The sequence below is a fragment of the Theropithecus gelada genome, chromosome 5, assembly GCF_003255815.1.
Source record: "Theropithecus gelada isolate Dixy chromosome 5, Tgel_1.0, whole genome shotgun sequence".
Classification (NCBI taxonomy): domain Eukaryota; kingdom Metazoa; phylum Chordata; class Mammalia; order Primates; family Cercopithecidae; genus Theropithecus; species Theropithecus gelada.
Window position 1 is genome coordinate 142344417 of NC_037672.1, and position 6672 is coordinate 142351088.

The following is a 6672-nucleotide window of genomic DNA, read 5'->3' on the forward strand; positions in this document are numbered from 1 at the left end:
CTGGGCAACAGAGAGAGACCCAGATCTCAAAAAATGGTAATAATAGGCCAGGTGCAGTGACTCATGCTCATAATCCCAGCACTTTGGGAGGCCGAGGCAGGCAGATCACGAGGTCAGGAGTTCGAGACCAGCCTGGCCAACATAGTGAAACCCTGTCTCTACTAAAAGTACAAAAATTAGCCAGGCCTGGTGGCGCATGCCTGTAATCCCAGCTACTGGGGAGGCGGAAGCAGAAGAATCGCTTGAACTTGGAAGGTGGGGGTTGCAGTGAGCCGAGACCATGCCACTGCACTCCAGCCTAGGCAACAGAGCAAGACTCTGTCTCAAAAAATAATAATAATAAATAAATAAAATAATAATAAAAATGTTAAAAGCCAACTAAGCTCTACACTGTCAACAGAGTACATAAAAATTAGCTCTGTCATTTCAACTTTGTTTTATTTTACAAAATGTGCTGCTACAGTATAGAAAACACAACTGTCTGTATTTATTAAGCACTTACTAAGTGTCCCCACAAACTAAGAGCTTTATCTGCATCATCTTATTTGATCTTCTCAATGAATCTACGGGGAAACTGAGCTTTAAAATGGCAACATCACTCAGCCAAGTACAATTATTTAATAAGTGACTGAAATGCAATTTAAACCCAAGGCATCTAATTCTAGAGCTAGTGAAACAAAGCTCTGAATTAAAGTGAAACAAAGTGAATTTTAAGCATTTCATAATTCTGTGGAGTTTGAGAGCTTAAAGAGGCATCAGATAACATTTAGCTCAGTTCCTTTATGTTGTAGATAATGATCATAATTTCAAGAGAAGTGAAATTACTTATAAGTGTTTCTTAGTGACAAAGCCAAGGCCAGAATTCTACTGATTTCTAAATTCATTTTTTTCCACTTTATCCAGCTGACTCAAGACAGTCTCTTCTCACTTTAGTCCAGCAATTTTAAGATGTGTACAATTTCCCCATATACAGAATGACTATTCAAGTTCCCTGAAGGAATACTGTAGTCTCAATTGGTCACCTAATTAATCTATTACTTCAAAACTTAGTGTTTTAAAACAACAGACATTTACTGGCTCAGAGTTTTTGTGGGCAGGAATTCAGGATGGGCCTTGCTGGGTTGTCCTAGTTCAGGGTTGCTCACTCATTTTCAGTCAGGCTTTCCATCGGCCGGGACTGCAGGCAGCTGACTGGGCTTCCTCACTTGCCTGTTGGCAGGAAGCCTTAGGTCTTGCCACATGGGCCTTTCCATTGGCTATTTGAGTGGCATGGCACCTGGGGGCAGAGGGGACATTGTTCAAGTTTTTGAAGTGGGAGGAGTATGAGAGAATTTGTGGGCAGACTTTAAAACCACATCTACCTAGCAGACATTTTCTTCTTCTTCCTTTTTTATTTTTTCTCCGAGTCTTAGTTTGGTTTGGTGGTCCTCCTCACTCCTACGTAACTTGAAAGTAAATTTTAATTAGGCTGAAACAATCAAGGCAAACCTGTAAGGGACACAGGATTCGGTCTCAGCAAGAATATATCAAGAGAGGTCTGCTGGAGGCTTTATGAGAATGGTTTTTGTACACCAAAAGTAAAATCCTAAGCCTCCCAACCAACTGATGGACCCCCTTCTCAGCCAGGGGCATTCCAGAGAAACCTGAAAAACGAATTCAACTCATGGTGGGAAGGGGGGTTGGACATACCTCATTATACCCTCCTCCCTGTGGAATTCAGGCACACCACTGTGTGGACCAGCATTAGCATTAAAACAGAGGCCTTAAGTCTGACAAAACAGACTTTTTGTAGCAAAAGATACCAACATAATAGATAGCAGGCCCCGAGATAAACTGAAGCGTATTACCCCAAAATACATTTCTGTGACATATTTTGAAACGGCCCTGCAAAGCTGTCTCTTATGAGGAAAATCTGCATTCTGTAGAATATCCCTTTCCCTTTCCAGGTCTTTTCCCTGATCCAGGAGAGATTTTACTAAGAGTCTGGCATGTTTTTAAGTCTCATAAGAAACAGTTATAATCTATTCTCTCTGAAGCCTGCTACCTGTAGTCTTCATCTGCATGACAAAAGTCTTGGCCCTCAAACCCCTTATCCTAACCCAGGCACTCCTTTCTATTGATTCCAGGTCTTCAGATAATAACTTAACTTTTTCAACCAATTGCCAATCAGAAAATCTTTGAATCCACCTATGACCTGTAAGCACGCCCGCTTCAAGTTGTCCCACCGTTCTGGACCCAGTCAATGTAGATTTTACTTGTGCTGATTAATATCTTATGTCTCCCTAAAACATATAAAACCAAGCTTAAGCCCAATCACCTTGGGCACCTATTCTCAGAACCTCCTGGGCCTGTGTCATAGGTCATGGTCCTCACATTTGACTCAGAACAAATCTCTTCAAATATTTTACAGAGTTTGACTCTTTTTTACTCTGACAAAGAGGCACATAGGAGGAGATGGCATCTTCCATCTGGGATCTTTTCATGCCTTGATGGGACATCTGAAACTGCTGCAGTCATCGCACAACCATCAGGAGAGCCGATCTGAGGACAGAGGCAATGTGTTCAGGGGATGGCAGAGAGAAGACCTGAAGAGAACCTAGGTCTTGATGGTGGTGTCAAGTCACTGTCTTAACCAACCTTGGAGAATATTCCCAACCTCTGCCCTCTTTATTACATGAGATAATACATGTCCTTTATTGTTCAGGACATTTTAAGTTATGTTTTCTGTTGCTTTCAGTTGAGAGCCATCTAATATCCTATGTAAGATTTAATTCCTGCTCCAAAATGTGGAGTTGGTGCTTTTCTTGCCCTAGTCCCAGGGCAGAGCTGTATAAAACTTAATAGTTCAGAATCCAGAGTGAATAACACAGACTCAAAAGGGCTTTCCAGAATACAAGGACAAAAAATTGGTTTTCCCCATTCAGCCATTACATCCCCACCCCGCCCCCTGCAACAGTTTCCAATTATTTTCCAGTCATCTTTGGAAACTAAGTTTGGAGTAAAGAGAAGTAAGGGAAGGGAGGATAAAGGCTTGACCTACTGGCATTCCTCTGCTCACTCTGTACCTATCACCTAAACTGTCTTCTGTCTTCTCTCCTGTCCCTTCTGACTAGCTAAGTCTAACCTCCTCTTCATGGTTTTTCAAGTCACTTCTTGTTCCACAAATTGGAGAGCAGCACAGTTCCTTTCACATTGATCTGTAATTCCTCTGGAGTCATAGTAACACATTTGCTAACCACCTGGAGCCATCTCTCAGGCTATATATTCCACATTGCTTTTCTCTTGTTTATTTCTTGCCCTCCCTTGTACATTCTAAATTTCCCTGAGGTCAGAGACACCATATGGTGCATATGGTGGATGTTTATAACTAGGTCTTGATACACTGATTTAAAGGATAAGTGAAAATGTGGGGACAGAAAGAAGACAAGAAGAGGAAAACCTAGGAATGCGTGTAATCTTGATCTGGCCTATCTTGGAATTTACAATGTCTGGGTCTGGTTGCAGCGTGATGCAGATGCCTTAGGATTCTTAACACAATCATGTTGTTTTTCAGTCATAGCTGCACCTAGATATCAGAAAAGGAAGATAGGGGAAGCTGAACTGAGCCATGAATATAGATTTGCTGGGATTTCAGAGCTAGCCCCTGTTCTCCATTTTTCCACAGAATTTCCTAGGAGTATTTGCTAACACTCTTGGTCATGGCTTGTTTCACTTAAATGTGTTTTCAGCCTGGTCCCTCTAAGCAGTGGTTCTAACTACTGCTCCTCAGGGTATAAAATAACAAGCAAAAGCAGTTGACACCACTGACCATAATTTTTGCCAAGAAATTTTTAAGCAAGTTCCAAATGGACCTGATGAATGCTCATATATTAGAGTACTGGACAAGGAAATTTCCAGGGACAGTAGCCTCTGCTGGCACCTCTTCCAGGCCTAAAGAAGGGCCATTTACCCGACAGGCTTCTGCCAAATGCTTCACTGCTCCCTAGAGTAACATATGTTTACCTATATGTTATATATGTAACATATATTTACCTTCAGGGTTGTAGCCAGAGCTGTAAACTGCATGTTTTTAGTCCCCTAGAAAGGGGAATGTCTCAACAGAAATATGTTCAGTGCATCAAGGGACCCCTTTCTAAAATTTTTTGTTTGTAATCCTTTGTGACCTTAAGTTGATCTAAGTTGATTCTTTGAAGTTTAATCTCAGATATACAGGATGCAGGAAAATGCTTACAATTCAATCAAATGTCAGGATTCTGTTTCCTTATATGCAAAGAAAAAAACTGGATGAAAAATTATTTAATTAAAACATAAGGTCACAGTTCTTCTGGACAACTTCTGGTAGTGATGCATCTTTTAAAAAAAGAAGAAGAAGAAATCTCACAGCAACCAGATTTTCTTCTTTGTTGTCTCTCTCAAATTTTCCTCTTTTGTTTTTTCACATTTGTATTTTTTTCCATCTCCTAAAGAAGGACTTTCTCTGTCCCCTTGTCTTGTTCGTAGAATTATCAGCAGTATTACTGCTGACTCATGACCTCAACAATACACAAATGTTTGAACAAGGGACATGCCTGTTGTTTCAGCTTTTATACTTCACTCTGGCTCTTTATTTCCCTTTAGAAACGTGGTGGTCAGAGCATACACATTTTCTGATATTTCTTCAGAATATTTTATCAGGACACTGTTTTCATTTGCTGTCTTCATAAACTCTCAATTTCTACCAAATGGCTTCTGTGGTGAAAGAGTCTTTGGGCCTCACTGTTGCCCCCACCCAACCTTTGAGCCTAACAGCATTTCTGGCTAGAGGATGCCCTTTAGCTCACAGTTGAGAACAAGAGGGGCCCTTTACCCCACTACTGGTCTAATTAATTTACAAACAAACAACAGAGCAAACAGCCCAGCTGCTGCATGAGTCTTTCCCTGTGTCCATGTCTCTGACCCCCAGAGGAATGGGTTTCTCATCACTACTAATGTCAACTGGTGCCTGATCATGATCCTGACTGCCCCTCAGCCTTTGTTTTGAGTGATATGAATGTAATCCCATATATAACTAGACTCTGAATCTGAATTCACAAACAACTATCATTTTCAAAATGACAGTGGCTGCTTCTTAATTCAGCAGTAATTCTTAAATCTTAGCGTGTTTCAGAATGCAAACTGCCTGTTCCTTACCACAGATAACTGAAACAGATTGTATGGGAAAATGATTCCCAGAAATCTGTATTTTCAATAAGCAGCCCTAGGTACTCATGATGAAGGGAATCTAATAGACTAGTCTGGAAACATTATCTTAGAAAGTGTATTTTTCTGGTTCTAGTGATTGATAGGGGAAAAAATGCTTATTTTAATAATAGTTTATTTTACTGGAAGATTTCATTCATCCAACAAATTATGTGCCAGGTTTGCACATTGTACTGAAAACACTGGGATTAGTAATACAGCATTTCTCCCATCAAAAAACCTCAAATAATCCACTAATTTCTTTTAAACTAATGATCTAACATTTAAGAGCTCAGGCTCTAGAGCCAGGCAGACCCGACACTGCGAATTACTAGTTGTGCGACATTAAGCAAATTACTCAAAACTTCTGAGCCTGTTTCCACATTTGAAAATGGGGATAATAATGCCTACCTCATAAAGTTTGTTGTGAGGATCAAATAAGATAAGGCAAGTCAAGCGTTCAGCACTTCTGATAAATGCAGGAGGAAGATAAGGGGGAAGGTCGCGGGAGAATCTCCGACCAGCATGAGCACTGGGAGGATGGGGTGGAGCCACAGGAAGTTCTAGCCCATGGCAGCGGGGAAGAACCTGGGCTCTCCTGTTCCTAGGTGGGAACCTGGGGTTCAATCTGTGAGGCAGGAAACCTGCTAGCAGGACTCTCTCTTGCTTTGCGAAGAATTATTTTTCCTTTTACTTTTTGCCCACTAAATTCCATTTTTCCTCACCCTTCAAAGTGTCTGCACGCCTAACTCTTCCTGGTCATGTGACAAGAACCTGGTTTTTACTTCTTTCTACAACACTTCTTTTACTTAAGTGTCTGGAACATAACAAGTGGTCAGTAAATGTTAAATAGGGATAAGGATGGCTAATAATAATAATCATGATATGGCAACAAAAATACTATTTATAAGAATTAATTAGCTCCTTAGAGGCTTGCAAAGATAAATCCGTTTTCCTTCTCATATGAGGAAATTTTGCATTATTTCTTCTGACAGATATGCTACATAGACTTGACACCCCCAACTCTAAAGAGTGACCACTTATAAAGAATATGTATTTTGGGAGAAATCTAAAATCTGCCCCTAGGAAAGAGTCACAAGAAGCTCTTATTCCTCGGCCTCGAGAACCTCTCATTTGCCAAAAACGAATAGAAGATCTATAGAACACAAACTAATTTAGAATAAAATTCATTATAACTTTAGTGCAATAGGTGAAGTAAACATGAAAGATTACTTTCAAAACATTTCTAATTCATAAGTATTTACTGAATAATTTTCTATATACATGCTCAAAACTATTCCTAAATGTAAGATTTGTTTCTTATATACATGTACACAACAACTGAATTATTTAATAATAATTCTGGTAGTTTTTGAATAAGTTTCAAAGTCAGTGCTACAGACAATGAGTATTCTGGGAGTAAAGAGAAGGAAGGGACATGGTAAGCAAGGAAGG

At 40.0% G+C, this 6672-nt stretch overlaps 1 long non-coding RNA gene across 1 annotated transcript; it reads right to left on the bottom strand.

Moving 5' to 3' along the window:
• Positions 1 to 419: 419 nt before the first annotated feature.
• LOC112624228 lies at positions 420 to 5687 on the bottom strand. Its single transcript, XR_003119372.1, has 4 exons — positions 5629 to 5687; positions 4232 to 4350; positions 2429 to 2541; positions 420 to 1276 (listed from the first exon to the last, which is right to left on the bottom strand). It is a non-coding gene; the product is annotated as an uncharacterized LOC112624228 (long non-coding RNA).
• Positions 5688 to 6672: the final 985 nt, after the last annotated feature.